The sequence below is a fragment of the Kogia breviceps genome, chromosome 6, assembly GCF_026419965.1.
Source record: "Kogia breviceps isolate mKogBre1 chromosome 6, mKogBre1 haplotype 1, whole genome shotgun sequence".
Lineage (NCBI taxonomy): Eukaryota > Metazoa > Chordata > Mammalia > Artiodactyla > Physeteridae > Kogia > Kogia breviceps.
Window position 1 is genome coordinate 138,815,970 of NC_081315.1, and position 17,969 is coordinate 138,833,938.

The window sequence follows — 17,969 nt, forward strand, 5'->3', positions numbered from 1 at the left end:
AATTTCCTGTAAGTCAATAAGAAAAAGACAGATATTTTTATAGAAAACATGTGCAGGACAGATCTGAATAACATGGGGAAGCTGTGAAAACTGAACTGATATTAGAACTACAGTCTACCGAAGGCCCGTTGCCAACTTGTGGCCAGATTGCTTGCTAAAATTAAAAAAAAAAAAAAAAAAAAAAAAAAAAATCAGTGCTTTCCATAGGTTTTAGACAAACCTAATAGACACAAAACATAATATGCAAAACGTGCAGGACACAATCAGAAATAATGAACTGCCACAGAAACAAATGATTTATTAGAAATGAGGGAGCTGTTGTATGGATTGTGAATAATTTAAGAAGCATCTTGGATACTTCCTCAGAAAATAGACCTCATCATGTCACAACCCTAGATAAGGTTATGTTTGTATTGTCCTTATTGTTGTTTACAAAACTTTCAGAATGTGATCCTTGACTGTGTTGTGCACCAGGTATTTTTTCCCCCGATCTTCCCTTTTTTTCTCAGCTCCTGTTAGTTTGTATTCTTACAGTTTTTTCAGATGAGCCAAATTATTTCCTGTATCTTAATCTTCTAACATGGTGTTTCCTGGGACCATTATTTGTGTACCTACTAAATCTTCTAGTAATTCCTCTCCTCCGCTCTTGCTTCTCAAATTGCTTTCCTGTAATTCTGCTTAGACTTCATTTTTACAGGAAGCCTGGCCTGACCCATTCTAGACCAGAATGCTACCATTTTTTATACACTTCCAATGGATAATATACTTCCATTTTGTCCTGCTGGTTTCCATCTCTGGGGCTTAGCATAGTGTTAGACACATAATAGCTGTGCAATCAATAAATAAATGAGTAAGGAACAGAAATAATAGTGTCAATGGCCAACTCTTAAAATTAAGAGCTGGCCTTATACTTTGGAAACTTTAGATTTTATAATATATACATAGAAATAGTAATGTGATTTATTACTCATTTTAATATGTTTTCTGAACACAGAGCTAAAAATAGTCTATGGCAGATATTTGGGGGAGCAAAGGAGAATTATCAGTTCCTTCACTTAAAATTTATTTAAAGCCCTCACTTTTTTATCATTGGAAGTTAAACATATTTGGCCTGGTATTCCAGGAATTTTTAAATGTCTATTGTCAGCTTTCAATATGAAACATTTGCATTTCTCTTATTTTCTAAAGAAGTTCAAGGTTACTAAAATGTTAAAGGATACACCATTTTTGTGTGTAAAATGCTATAGGACAAGATACATTTTATTCAGAAAAACTATTTTAAAGAAATGATAAATTTTCACTTGGGGGAAATGTCAAAAATCCAAGCATCAATACATAAAAATTGTCCCAGGAGTTAGCAATTCACAGTGTGGCTTATTAAAGTCTACTTTATTTTTGAATCTAATAGTAAAAGAGTGAAATACTGAATCATACTTGTAGAAAACATCAAGTGGAAAGAAAGATAACTTTTGAATACTTGTGATGCTAAGAAATTAGTTTTACTTATACTTGTCAAGTAAAAATATTATGAGACCAATGAACATAATTTTAAAATATGTTTTTACATCCATAAGGTACCATTTGTACCTTAACCCCTTAAAATATTAATTTGCCAATTCATTCACCTTTTCAAAGGTTACTACAGTTTGAATGCTATTTGATTCTGCCCTTTTTCTCTGTTACTCAGTCAGATGTAACCTAGAAAATCTTGTTCAAATATTTTATCTTTATCATCCAGTTAAAATTATGGACTTAGAGTAAATGCTCTAATATGTTGCCTTTGGTTTAAATATTCTTTGATTCTATTATTCTATAATCTGTTCCTTTATTTGCAAAACCTCACAAAATACATGCACACACATGCAAATTAAAAATAACAGAGGGGCTTCCCTGGTGGTGCAGTGGTTGAGAATCCGCCTGCCGATGCAGGGGTCACGGGTTCGTGCCTTGGTCCGGGAAGATGATCCCACATGCCGCGGAGCAACTAAGCCCGTGAGCCATGGCCGCTAGGCCTGCGCGTCCGGAGCCTGTGCTCCGCAACGGGAGAGGCCACAGCAGTGAGAGGCCCGCATACCACAAAAAAAAAAAAAAAAAAAACAGAGAAATGATGAAACTATTTTTTTCTTCACAATGGTTATTTACCTTTCTTTGCTGGCTTCATATTTTTCTACACACATAATTTTCATGTGGCTGTAAGGGAGACTCACATTGCTATGATAAGTCAAAAATGTCATATTTGAATTAATGGAGAGAATCATGATGAGATGAAAAACATTTTTTGTAAAAGCTTAGTCCAGAAAAGGGGATTTATAAACTGAGTGCTGTGTATTTCATAGCTTAAACGAACGGAAATCAAAGCATCAACAAGGGAAGAGATTCCTAGAAACTAGTGTTGCTTATGAATCTCTCTTCATTCCTGGTCTTTCCTTTTCACCATGTGGGCAGCTTCATTCACCTTCACCGGTTTTCTTCCCAATAAATGGACATCATCTCTCATTTGCATGCTTAGCAAACAGAAATAGAAGGACACCTTTTTTTTTCCCAAAAAACACTTTTTAAAGTGCAAAAAAAAGATTGTAATTTCTCAGCTTTGAATTTTTTTAAATTATTATTATTATTATTATTATTTTGCCTTTTAGTAGATATGGGAGTGAGGTTTTCTCAACTTTCACTGTTACTCCAGCTGCAGGTAGAGTATGGGCAAACAGAAGGAAGTAATAGGTTCTGGGAAAAGTAACACAATAAGCATCAACTTCTGAGTTAAAGAAAAGGATACTGAATGTTGACTCCTCATCTTCCAATGTGTAGTTAAAATCACAAATTCTCATATTTAGAAAAGTAATATTAAAAAATATGTGTGTTTTATTTAGAACATACTCTTTAATGTTAAATTTACCAATAGTTGGACTTCCCTGGTGGCGCAGTGTTTAAGAATCCGCCTGCCAATGCAGGGGACACAGGTTTGATCTCTGGTCCAGGAAGATCCCACATGCCATGGAGCAACTAAGCCCGTGTGCCACAATTACTGAGCCTGCCCTCTAGAGCCCACAAGTCACAACTACTGAGACTGCGTGCCACAGCTACTGAATCCCACATGCCTAGAGCCTGTGCTCTGCAACAAGAGGAGCCACCATGATAAGAAGTCCGTGCACCGCAACAAAGAGTAGCCCCTGCTCACTGTAACTAGAGAAAGCCCACATGCAGCAATGAAGACCCAAAGCAGCCAAAAATAAGATAAATAAAAATTTTTAAAAAATTTACGAATAGCTCCCATGTTTTAGTCTGCTCTCTTCATCCATGAAAATTTTTAGCGCAAGATTGGCACTCCCTAATGAATGCTATTCTCATTGTTAAGCATCTCATATATCTTTCTGAAATTTCTAAGAGAGGAAACCTCACAATTCAGTCATCTACCAGTACTATATCTCAAGTTTCATAAGAATGTTGTCCTAGATGATCATTAGGGTGATTATGCCCCATAAATATTGAATTTCAGTGCATCTAATTGTAGGTGTTCTAATATGTTTATGATTTCATTACTCATAATCAACAAACATGGTTTGCAAGTTCTTATTTCCTCCTTAAATTGTATTTACAAACTTTTGAAGTATTACCCATTTTTCAGCAGAATTTATATTCTCACTCTACTTTAAATCCATTTTGTATTTCTGAATTTTGTAAGGAGACATATCTTCTTCCCATTAATACCCAAAACGAATCATTATTCAAAATTTTGTCCTCATATTACCTTTCTCTTTATCAGCTCTAACTAAATAATGCTGATATTTTCCAGTCTCATACTACGTCCTCCTGGAGTATATATTTTTTCCATTTACTTCATGACATTTTTTTCTCCTTCCTTTGCATTAAGTTTATTGTATTCTTGCTCTATCTCTCATGCCAAATTTAATAAGGTATATGCAGATACACAAACATTTATATCTTTATATCTAGAAAAAGACCCTCCAAAACATGGGAAATCAAAAAATTAACAACTATTTCCTTTGCATTCAGTTTTTAAAGATTTTCAGTGGTGGAGTCACTTGCATTAATGATAGTTTCAATTGAATTGCAAAGGAGAAGGAATGCCAGGGATAAAATTCTTAATCATTTGGGTCCATTTCCTGCATTCATAAAAGGCTCAATAATAATTTTCCAGCTTTTAGAGTTGCCACACTCTGTCTTTAAATGAATTAATATCTCAACATATAAAAAGCAAATCATCCCTAGGTGAGCAGGGACAAAAACTAATATATGTAAGATGCTTTGGACACTGCCTGCACAAAGCAAGTGTTCTATAAATGTTAACTGCTATTATTATAGTCATTGTTATTAGACAAACTTTGATATAAACAGAAATTTTCAGTTTTACTTAAAAACAAATATTTCAAAATATAGAGCTAGTTATCTTCTAGCTATTGTCTAATTTTAGACAGATTTTTGCAATGTTAGCCCTTAAAGGTGAGACTTCTCTTCTTACAAACCTTCTGAAAAAGGGTAATTGACAACTGTACATCTTGGAAAAGACACTGGGCCCATATATTGCCTTTTCCCCCTTTTGTTTCAGAAAGAAAACCTCCAGTATGGTAAGGACTGAAAGCCATGTCCACTGTGCAAAGGTCAGTGACTCTACTATTTTATGTGTGTTTAGAATCATTCCTCTTGGGTTTTGATGTTTCTTAACCATAGGGATAACCTGAGGTTGTTTTATGTTGATGTAAGTTTCAATGTCTTTAAAAATAAATGAATGTATCAGGATAACTATTGGGAGCTAGTATTAAATTTAGAAAGATAAAAGGAAAGATTAGGATTGCATTTATTGGTATAATAAAGATATTTTTAATCAGTGGAACTCACGTCTTTACACTATAAGGTAAACAGGCATGGTAGGATATTTCAAAGGAGATGGATGAGTCTAAAAGAAGAGGAAATTAAAAAAAAAAAAAAAAAGCCAAAAAAGGTGAGGTTGTATAGAAGTGTAGGAGAAGATTTTTATGACCAGAAATATACAACTATTCTAGTAGATTAAGTGAAAGCACAGGTTAAAATAAAATAGACAAGGATGTACATTGTGACCACATCACATCTTAAGTACAATTTACTGTGTAAGTTGTACAAAAGATTTGATGTTCATTGAAAATATATTGTTTATTGACTGTATATAAAAATGTTAATGAAGAAGCAAATGTCATAGTTAAGTTCTTTGCCAAAATAATCACTATTTGATAGGATTTAGAAATATCTAGAATAGCCATTTATTTGTGAATTTATTTATTCATTTATTTATTCATTCAATAGATATTCATAGGATTCCTACTATGTGTCTGGAATTATACTGAGTAAAGTAATGCTCTACTCTAATGGTAGAGCATTAAAAAATTGACAAAGATTTCTGGCATTATAGAGTTTACATTCACTCAAAAAGTAAGTCAATGAAACATATAGCATATGAAATGTTAATAAGTCTGTGGAGAAAGATAGATTAGCAGCAAGAAATAACATTTGTGAGAGCATTGTAAATTAAATGGGGGGATCATTGAAGACCTCATGGATAATTTGAAATATCAGTAAGAACTGGAGATTGTAAGGGTAAGAACATCCAAGGCAGAGAGATTTGTATGTGCAAAGGTCCTGAAGTAGAATTATCCAAGAAGTCTTTCTGAGACAGAAAGAGCATGGTGGCAAATAATAGATGAAAGATCAGAATGATAACAGGATGTCATGGTAGAGGACCTTGTAGGCTATTTTAGCAGCTTCTTCAAGTTTTACTCCCAATGCAATGGGAAGCCATTAAAGGATTTATAACACTGGAGTGGCATGATCTAAATTTTATTTTAACATACGGAAGCAAGAGTGAAAGCAGGGAGATCATGTAAAAGGCTATTGGCAATAATCCAGTTTGGATGTGATTTATGGTAGCAGCAGAGGTAATGAAAAGTGGCCAAATTTTGGATAAATTTTGAAATTATATCAGCATGAGTCCCTGACCATTTGGATATGGTGGCAATTGGGGAAGAGATTATTTTGAAAGACAGAAAGTCAATGTGGATGTGCGCGATATTTTCTCTTGGATGCTTGGTGATAAAGAGAAAAATGTAAAGTATATAAATGTATATAAAACTGAGAGATATGTTACAGATAGGAAAAGTAAATACTATAATGAAGTATATTAATATACTGTATATATATATAAGTATATATAATATAATGTATTATATAATTTGATAAACAGATTTGATCCAATTTTAATAAAAATCTTAAGAGTTCTGTAAGAAACATTGATGACCTGATTCTAAAATTTATATGGAAGGACAAAAGAGAAACAAAGTCAACATATTTCAAAAGTTAGACAAATAGTGATACACATTGTAAGATATCAAGACAGAATATAAAATTATAGAAATTAATATGAAAGGGTATTTGTATATGAATATAAAATATATTAACATAACATAAAAGTAAAGAACATGGCTATATGGGAAATTTTTCAGACGAAACTGGTATTGCATCTAAGTTGGGAAATCAGTGACTACTGATAGATGGACTGTGGAAATTGGTTATCTATAAGAAAACAAATTAAATTGGATTCGTACCTCATGCCAGATGCAAAACTCAATTAAAATTTAAATGAGAAAATCAAAATAGGTAAATATCTCTTAACTTAGGTTAGGAAATGTTTTTTAAATTAAGATAAAAAAATGTAAAACCATAATGGAAATAATGAATTCTACTACATTAAATTAAGAATACATGTTTATAGAGAAAATATAATAAACTCATAAGACAGGTCACAAAATAAAGAGGATATTTGAAATAAGAATAATTTACAGAGGATTAATATTTAGTTAGTATAAAGAACAATAAATCAAGGAGAAGACATACAACTTAATAGAATCATGAGTATGAGAAATGAACAGGGATTTTAGAGACACGAGTGCATGGCAGGCCAATAGATACATGAAAAGATATTTCAACTCATTAATAATCTGTGAAGTGCAAGTAAAAACCAAAAACAGGTACGTGTTTACAGCAGCTCAATTCTAAGTGTTGGTGGGATATGTAGGAATGAAAGCACTTATGCATTGCTAGTAGTGTATAATTTGTTCAATCACATTGGAATCTAGTAAAAATGAAAATACATGTTAAATACATATGCTTTATTTTATTTTAAAATATCATTTGCATGTATGTTAAGAAATATATAAGATGTTACAATGGTAAAACAACAGCAAAAACAAAATTTGAAAAAAAAAACTGTAAATAATTAAATGCCCACCAAAGTTATAGAATATATAAATTACAGTTTGATAATATAGATTATTACACAACTATGAAAAAGGAATAAACTAGAGCACGTGTTGGCCAACTGTTTCTGTAAAGGGACAAAAAGTAAATATTTTAGGCTTTGAGAACCACATATGTTGTCTGTTGTATATATTGAATACTTCTTTTTTAAAAAATCCTTTAAAATATATTAAAAGACAAAAAGGTTTTTAGCTCATGGGCTGAAAAACCAGAAAACAATAAAAATCAGTTTCCAGATTTGTTCCATTGGCCATAGTTTGCTGAGTCCTGCACTGAAGATACAAAAGTGAATCTCACAAATGTGTCTGAGAGAACAAAAAAGCCAGTAAGTGATGGCAGAATAAATGTTGTAATATATTAGATATATTGTATATTGTAAATATTACATTGTATAATAATAAATATAATAATATTTAAAGTTCAGAAATAAGTAAAACTAAACAAAATATTGCCTAGGATTTCATAAATATATGTTATATCTCTTTTAAGAAGGCATATTGATGATACACAACATTTAAAACAGAGCTTACCTCCAATAAAGAGAAAGGGATTATATTTATAGGTGGCACCCAGAAGATGCTAACAGCATTGGAAATGTTCCTTTTGTGAGGGGATATTTTCAGTACATAGGTGTGCATCTTATTTATATATTTAAAACTTTATATAGATATTTTATAGTTTTATATGCATTTAATGTTTAGCTTAATAAGATGTTTATGTAAATATGAGTGAAAAGTGATTGATAAATACCAGAGATACTTTAGTTTGGAACCAGATATTTACAAAAGGTTGGACTGTATGAGTCCTTTCTCCTCTGCCCTTTGACCCTGCCCAGCATACCTGCATATGAATGGAAATTAATATGTAAATATACTCAGATCTGTACATTCAAGAAAAGGGTGTGATGAAAATGACACAAATTCAGAAGAAACATTTAGTTAATGCTTCCTACTAGTCTTACATTTAGAACTGTCATCAAACAACCAAGGATCATGAGATATTTGAGGATAACAGCATAAAAGCGATAAGAGCATTAAAGACAAAAACTAATGAACAAAAAAATCTGACAATGTAGAAACATCCTGTTGTTACACTCAGAGAGTTTTCAGAGGAGATTTCAGCTCTAAATACAGAACAGACTTGCTATGAGAATGAAAGAATCAGAAAATTTAACATTTTTATTAAAAATTTAAAATACTATATTAAGAAATGGAATTGACTATAGGCATAGGATTTTATAGGAAGATAAAACTAATTACTTTTTTTTATTGTAGAGCCAAAAAATCAGTGAGATGGAAACCATTTGAGAAAAATTGGGTTCTAGTTGAGGAGGTGCTGATTTTCACTTTATAGCAGTGCCAGTAGTAGAGGAAAAAGACAATGAAAGCAGGGAAATTATAAAGTCTATAATTGGGAAAATTTCAAAGCCCAATCCATAATTTTTTTGGTCATGCTAACCCGATATTTCTTTGCAAGAGTCTACTGTGACTGTTAATCATGATGACAGGCTCCTCCACCCCAGGTTAGGTATGTGATTTAAAGAAAGTTAATTAAATATTTCTCATGTTATTAAGTACTTCAGTTTTTAAGCCTTCCTTGTTATCCTGTCAGTTTCTAAGTATACCTAGTTACTGTTTTTGATTTTTTCTTTGAGTAAGTTCTATACTTAACATTACTTAAGAAGAACTTTAGAGAATTTTCCTCAAAAATAATTAATTGAAATAGGAAAATATGTATTCTAATAAAGACCAAAAAACCTCATTTTCATGGAGACACTGGTTTTCACTGTATTCTCTCAGACTATATTTTTAGATGAGCTACTTTAATGTGGAAAGAAATGATTACTCAAAGATGGTGGTGTGGGAAGATGTGGAGTTAGCATCTACCCACAACTAGGGCACCTGCCAGCCTCTGGTGGGGGACTCTGATGCCCAAGGAGATAGGAGGAACACCAAAGTGAACCGGATCTTAGTTCATGAGCCGGGGGTTGGACAAAAGACCTGTGGTGGGAGTTCTGAATCTGAACCACTGGACTAACAGAGAACCTCAGAGCCCAGGGAATATTCATCAGAGTGAGATCTCCAGAGGTCCTCCTCTCAGCACCAAGGCCCAGCTCTACCCAATAGCCTACAAACTCCATTGTTGGAAGCCTCAGGCCAAACAAGAAAACATGAACACAATCCCACTCATTAAAAAAAAAAAAAAAAAAAAGAGGGCTTCCCTGGTGGCGCAGTGGTTGAGAGTCCGCCTGCCGATGCAGGAGATGCGGGTTCGTGCCCTGGTCCGGGAGGATCCCACATGCCGCGGAGCAACTAGGCCCGTGAGCCATGGCTGCTGAGCCTGCGCGTCCAGAGCCTGCGCTCCGCGACGGGAGAGGCCACAACAGTGAGAGGCCCGCATACCGCAAAAAAAAAAAAAAAAAAAAAAGAGAGACAGCAAAAAAAATATATCACAGATGAAGGAGCAAGGCAAAAACCTACAAGACCAAATAAATGAAGAGGAAATAGGCAATCTACCTAAAAAAGAATTCAGAGTAATGACAGTAAAGATGATCCAGAATCTCAGAAATAGAATGGAGGCATGGATTGAGAAAATACAAGAAATGTTTAACAGAGATCTAGAAGAACTAAAGAACAAACAAACAGAGATGAACAACAAAATAAATGAAAAACAGACTAGAAGGAATCAATAACAGAATAACTGAGGCAGAAGAAAGAATAAGTGAGCTGGAAGACAAAATGGTGGAAATAAGTGCTGAGGAGCAGAATAAAGAAAAAAGAATGAAAACAATTGAAGGCAATCTCAGAGATCTCTGGGACAAAAATAAATGAACCAACATTTGAATTATGGGGGTCCCAGAAGAAGAGAAAAAGAAATGGTCTGAGAAAATATTTGAAGAAATTATAGTGGAAAACTTCCTTAACATGGGAAAGGAAATAATCACCTAGATCCAGGAAGAACAGAGAGTCCCATACAGGATAAACCCTAAGAAAAGTACACCAAGACACATATTAATCAAACCAACAAAAATTAAATTCAAAGAAAAGATATTAAAAGCAGTGAGGGAAAAACATAAAATAGCATACAAAGCAATCCCCAGAAGGTTATCAGCTGATTTTTCAGTGGAAACTCTGCAGGCCAGAAGGGAGTGGCAGGATATACTTAAAGTGATGAAAGAGAAAAACCTACAGCCAAGATTACTCTACCCAGCAAGGATCTCATTCATATTCAATGGAGAAGTCAAAAGATTTTCAGACAAGCAAAAGCTAAGAGAATTCACTACCGCCAAACCAGCTTTACAACAAATGCTGAAGAAGCTTCTCTAAGTGGGAAACACAAGAGAAGAAAAAGATGCACAAAAATAAACCCAAAACAATTAAGAAAATAGTAATGGGAACATACATATTGAATGTAAATGTAAATGGATTTGTAATGTAAATGGATTAAATGCCCCAACCAAAAGATGAAGACTGGCTGAATGGATACAAAAACAAGACCCATATATATGCTGTCTACAAAAGACCCACTTCAGACCTAGGGACACATACAGACTGAAACTGAAGTGATGGAAAAAGATATTCCATGCAAATGGAAATCAAAAGAAAGCTGGAGTAGCTTTCAGATAAAATAGACTGTAAAATAAAGACTGTTACAAGAGATAAGGAGGGACACTACATAATGTTCAAGGGTCAGTCCAAGGAGAAGATGTAACAATTATAAATGTTTATGCACCCAACATAGGAGCACCTCAATACATAAGGCAAATGCTAACAGTCATGAAAGGAGAAGTTGACAGTAACACAATAATAGTAGGGGATTTTAACATACCACTTACACCAATGGACAGATCATCCAAACAGAAAGTAAATAAGGAAACACAAGTTTTAAATGACACAATAAATCAGAGAGTTTTAATTGATATTTACTGAACATTCCACCGAAAAATGGCAGAATACACTTTCTTCTCAAGTTCACATGGAACATTCTCGAGGATAGATCACATCTTGGGTCACAAATCAAGCCTTTGAAAATTTAAGAAAATTGAAATCATATTCAGTTTGTTTTCTGACCACAATGCTATGAGACTGGAAATAGATTAGAGAAAAAAATTGTAAAAATGACAAATACATGGAGGCTAAACAGTGCTCTACTAAATAACTAAGAGATCACTGAAGAAATCAAAGAAGAAATTTAAAAATGCATAGAAACAAATGAAAATGAAAACATGACAATCCAAAACCTATGAGATGCAGCAAAATCAGTTCCAGGAGGGACGTTTATAGCAATTCAATCTCACCTCAAGAAACGAGAAAAATATCAAATAAACAATCTAACCCTACACTCAAAATAACTAGAGAAAGAAGAACAAAGAAAACCCAAAATCAGTAGAAAGAAAGAAATCATAAGGATCAGAGCAGAAATAAATGAAATAGAAATGAAGAAAACAATAACAAAGATCAATAAAGCTAAAAGCTGGTTCCTCGAGAAGATAAATAAAATTGATAAACCCTTAGCCAGACTCATCAAGAAAAAAAGGGAGAGGACACAAATCAATAAAATTAGAAATGAAAAAGGAGAAATCACAACCGACACTGCAGAAATACAAAGGATTATAAGAGAGTACTACAAACAACTATATGCCAATAAAATGAACAACCATGAAGAAATGGGCAAATTCTTGGAAAGATAAATTTTCCAATCTTCAACCAGGAAGAATTAGAAAATATGAAGAGACCAATCACAAGTAATGAAATAAAAATTGTAATTAAAAATCTTCTGCCAAACAAAAATCCAGGACCTGATGCCTTCACAGATGAATTCTATCAAACATTTAGAGAAGAAAAAACACCAATCCTTCTCAAACTCTTCCAAAAAATTGCAGAGGGAGAAACACTCCCAAATTCATTCTATGAAGCCACAGTCACCCTGATCCCAAAACCAGAAAAAGATATCACAAAAAAAGAATATTATACACCAATATCACTGATGAATATAGATGCAAAAATCCTCAACAAAATACTAGCAAACAGAATCCAACAGCACATTAAAAGGATCATACACCATGATGAAGTGAGATTTATCCCAGGGATGCAAGGATTCTTCAATATATGCAAATTAAACAATGTGATACACCACATTAACAAATTAAGGAATAAAAACCATATGATCATCTCAATAGATGCAGAAAAAGCTTTTGACAAAATTCAACACCCATTTATGATAAAAACTCTCCAGAAAATGGGCATAGAGGGAATCTACCTCAACATAATAAAGGCCATATATGACAAAACCACAGCAAACATCATATTCAATGCTGAAAAACTGAAAACATTTCCTCTAAGATCAGGAACAAGACAAGAATGTCCACTCTCACCACTCTTATTCAGCACTGTTTTGGAAGTCCTAGCCACAGCAATCAGAAAAGAAAAAGAAATAATAGGAATACAAATTGGAAAAGAAGTAAAGCTGTCACTGTTTGCCAATGACATGATATTATACAGAGAAAATCCTAAAGATGCCACCAGAAAACTACTAGAACTAATCAATGAATTTGGTAAGGTTACAGGATACATATTTAATGCACAGAAATCTCTGGTATTCCTATACACTAATGATGAAAATCTGAAAGTGAAATTAAGGAAACACTCCCATTTACCATTGCAACAAAAAGAATAAAATACCTATGAATAAACCTGCCTAAGGAGGCGAAAGACTTGGACTCAGAAAACTATAAAACACTGATGAAAGGAATCAAAAATGATATAAATGGAGAAATATACCATGTTTTTAGATTGGAAGAATCAACATTGTGACAATGACTATACTACCCAAAGCAATCTACAGGTTCAATGCAATCTCTATCAAACTACCAATGGTATTCTTCACAGAATTAGAACAAAAATTTTACAATTTGTATGGAAACACAAAAGACCCTGAATAGCCAAAGCAATCTTGAGAAAGAAAAACGGAGGTGGAGGAATCAGGCTCCCCGGCTTCAAACTATACCACAAAGCTACAGTAATCAAGACCGTATGGTACTGGCACAAAAACAGAAATATAGATCAATGGTACAGGATAGAATGCCCAGAGATAAACCCAGGCGCATTTGGGAACCTAATTTATGACAAAGGAGGCAAGAACATAAAATGGAGAAAAGACAGCCTCTTCAATAAATGGTGCTGGGAAAACTGGACAGCTACATGTAAAAGAATGAAATTAGAACACTATCTAACACCATACACAAAAGTAAACTCCAAATGGATTAAAGACTTACATGTAAGATCAGTCACTATTAAAACTCTTAGAGGAAAACATAGGAAAAACACATTTTGTCATAAACCACAGCAAGATCTTTTTTGACCCACCTCCTAGAGTGATGGAAATAAAAAGAAAAATAAACAAATGGGACTTAATTAAACTTAAAAGTTTTTTCACAGCAAAGGAAACCATAAATAAGACAAAAAGACAACCTTCAGAATGGGAGAAAATATTTGCAAATGAAACAGCAGACAAAGGATTGATCTCCAAAATATACAAGCAGCTCATGGAACTCAATATCAAAACAACAAACAATCCAGTTAAAAAATGGACAGAGGGCTTCCCTGGTGGCGCAGTGGTTGAGAATCCACCTGCCGATGCAGGGGACACGGGTTTGTGCCCCAGTCTGGGAAGATCCCACATGTCGCAGAGCGGCTGGGCCCTGAGTCATGGCCACTGAGCCTGTGCATCCGGAACCTGTGGTCCGCAAAGGGAGAGGCCACAACAGTGAGAGGCCTGCATACCGCAAAAAAAAAAAAAAAAATGGGCAGAAGGGTTTCCCTGGTGGTGCAGTGGTTGAGAATCTGCCTGCTAATGCAGGGTACACAGGTTCAAGCCCTGGTCTGGGAAGATCCCACATGCCGTGGAGCAGCTAGGCCCGTGAGCCACAACTACTGAGCCTTCGTGTTGGAGCCTGTGCTCCACAACAAGAGAGGCCACGATAGTGAGAGGCCCACACACCGTGATGAAGAGTGACCCCCACTTGCCACAACTAGAGAAAGCCCTCGCACAGAAACGAAAACCCAACACAGAAAAAATTAATTAATTAATTAATTAACTCCTATTCCCAACATCTAAAAAAAAAAAAAAATGGGCAGAAGACCTAAATAGACATTTCACCAAGGAAGACATACAGATAGCCAAGAGCCACATGAAAAGATGCTTAACATCACTAATTATTAGAGAAATGCAAATCAAAACCACAATGAGGTATCACCTTACACCAGTCAAAATGACCATTATCAAAATATCTAGAAAGAATAAATGCTGGAAAGGGTGTGGAGAAAAGGGAACCCTCCTGCACTGTTGGTGAGAATGTAAATTGATACAACCACTATGGAGAACAGTGTTGAGTTTCCTTAAAAAACTAAAAATAGAACTACCATATGACCCAGCAATTCCACTATTTGGCAAATATGCTTAGAAAACTGTAATTCAAAGAGACATGTACCACAATGTTCATTGCAGCACTATTTACAATAGCCAGGACATGGAGCCAACCTAAATTCCCATCGACAGATGAATGCATAAAGAAGATGTGGCACATAGATGCAATGGAATATTACTCAGCCAGAAAAAGAAACAAAACTGAGTTATTTGTAGTGTGGTGTATGGACCTACAGTCTGTCATACGGAGTGAAGTAAGCCAGAAAGAAAAACAAATACTGTATGCTAATGCATATATATGGAATCTAAAGAAAAAAAAAGGTACTGATGAACCTAGTTGCAGGGCAAGAATAAAGAGGAGAGGTAGACATAGAGAATGGACTTGAGGACATGGGGTGGGAGGGGGAAGCTGGGGCAAAGTGAGAGTAGCATCGACATATATACACTACCGAATGTAAAATAGTTGGCTGGTGGGAAACGGCAGCATAGCACAGGGAGATCAGCTCAGTGCTTTGTGATAACCTAGAGGAGTGGGATAGGGAGGGTGGGAGGGAGGCTCCAGAGGGAGGGGATATGGGGACATGTATATGCATATGCCTGATTCACTTTGTTGTGCAACAGAAACTAACACAGTATTGTGAAACAATTATACTCCAATAATGATCTCTTTAAAAAAAGAAGTGATTACTCAGGGGATTTAATCTTTCCATTAATGTAAAATTTGGCTCAGTTACCCAGATTCATTTTGATTCTCCTACCAGCTCCCTAGTAATTCTAAGTCTCTGTATTTGTTGCCGTTACAGTTGTATGGCTAGTTATTATCATCTCCTTGATCTCAAAAGAGTGCTTGGATCTCCTTTCTTTTGTAGTTACACCAAGTGTCCAGATGATCTCATTTAGTCACATGCTTTGAATAGCATCTATGCACTGATGAAAACTAAATTACATCCTCAGCTTGTACCTCTCCTCTAAACTTTAAACTGAATCTCAAACGCAGGCTTGACACTCCACTTGCAAAATATATAACGGGAATCCCACACTTAACATGTCCAAAATCAAATTGCTGTTTTCTCTTCTTTCAAAGCTGAAGTCAGCTGACCTTTTATTTTTTAGTTGCTCTGCCCAAATCTTGGAGTCACTCTTGACTTCAGTGTTTCTGGTACATCTCCACATCTATTGTACATCAAACCCTACAAACACAGCCATAACCCACCTATTCCACACTCCTATGTACCATCATGTCTTGCCAGAATTTTAAAAGAGCTGAACTTCCTGCTTCTAACCCTGCATTTGCCAGTGACCAGCCTATTTACAATACAGTAGACAAGGTGATCTTTTAACAATAAAACAGGATCTTGTTACTCAACAGCTTAAAACTCGCCACTGGCTGCACACCTTAAAAAAAAAATTGTCTTTACAGTGGCAATTAAACCCCAAAGGATTTGCCCACCATGTCCATCTCCTACCATTACTGCCTAAGCTACTCTGCTCTGGACACTGGGTTCTTTATTCTTTTACTGCTTTGGCCTGAGACTCTGAGTCTGATTTTATCTTCTGTAATTTCTTTACTCTGGCTACCTTTGTGGATAACTCCTTTGCTTCTTCTAGATCTCTTCTCAAATACCCTGCTTTCAATGGTCATTAGAAAAAAGTAATAAATTCCACCACCCTTTCCAGGCAGTCTCAAAACCCTTTACCTCCAAAGCTTTTATCACCATTTATTTAATATATAATTACTCACTTTCTTTTTTACTATCTGTTTTCTCATTCTAGAATGTAAATTCTGAATTGGGATGAATTTTTGTCTGTTCTATTTATTGTTCATTCTAGGCACTTAAAACAACGCTTTCATTGTGAAATGAGTAATGTAGGAATAGGAAGCTAGATCTATCAATTATTTTTTCAGTATCTGCATTTTAGTCTGTCAGAAATAAGAGTTAAAATTTCCAATGCTATCTTTTAAAAAAATGAAAAATTACATCACTGTAATAATTAAGTGGACATTTTTTTGGTCAACTGTTTTTAAGCATGAGTAAGTTACTTAGAAACATAAAGATTCTGTATGCAAAATAAAATAAAGGGTTAAGGCAATTTTCTGTAAGTGAAAAACACACGGAAATTCAATAGAGTCTCATAGCAAAGTTCATTGAACTCTGTGATTTTCACCTGAGTTACAGGACCTTGGTCAGTTCTATTTAATGATATAGATTATCAGTATGAAAATTAATTCATATTTTTATCCATTTACTGACTTCCCGAGAGATCCTGATCATTTTATTTAATCTAGTCATTATCAGCTTTATCATGCACCAAGGCAGTTAATTTTTCTACCAAACGATAGTATGTAAATGATGATATTATATGTTCCTGAACTATATTGAATTGTTTTTAGAGAGGCTCTAAATAAATTTGAAGAATTATTTTGAGGGGCGCAAGATGGATGGGCATATGTTCTAGCAAAAAACCATGTTTGTCCCAACTCCATTCATGAGGAAGAGCTTCTGACACTCCCGAGTCGGTGCTCTTCCAACACATCGTTTTAGCTCTTTCTATTGTCACCACAACAACCCCTGAATACGGGACTGCAATTGGGAATTAAGACAGGAAGTTCACACACTCCTGTGTCTCCTATAATCCCCACATAACCTGTTGCCTAGAATTCAACACATGCGATTCCCACAATCAGTGTAAGAAAACAGAGATTCAGACTATTTCAAAAAAAGTCATAAGTAAGGAAGCAAATTTAATTGCTGATTTTTGTCATCCCAGTACTTAAAATTGGCTGGAAAATAGTAATACTCAATCCCATGAGCCTATAACACTTTGCCAAGTCATTATTACTAGAGAAGTAAAATTCTTTTCTCTCTTTCATAAATATGGCTATTTTTAATATTATAAATAATGATAGTATTAAAACTAAAAATAAAATCATGAATTAAATCGTATAAATATAAAGAATAATATAACCATTTAAAATGATCACAAGTTCGTTAGTACAAATAAATTTAGTAATAATCGGTCATAGTCATAACATTTCTTATACCAGATAACTGGCAATATTTGGCACAAGGAAAAATAAAATCCTAAGAAAATATGCCTCCACATATGAACAGTCAAGTGAAAAATTCAGATGATCTCTGGAAGTTTTCTAAGATATTTGAAAATCTACATGCTCTTCATTATGTAGCCTTTTGCTAAAATGGACTACATAACGAAAGAGCATTTAATTTTTTTATATG

General features: G+C 34.4%; 1 long non-coding RNA gene across 1 annotated transcript in view; it reads left to right on the forward strand.

Moving 5' to 3' along the window:
- Positions 1 to 17,969, forward strand: part of LOC136794446 (uncharacterized) — an 821,984-nt gene that overhangs the window by 573,291 nt on the left and 230,724 nt on the right. The window contains exon 5 of the long non-coding RNA XR_010841210.1: positions 4,568 to 4,619. This is a non-coding gene — a long non-coding RNA (uncharacterized lncRNA). The remainder of the gene's footprint in view (positions 1 to 4,567; positions 4,620 to 17,969) is intronic.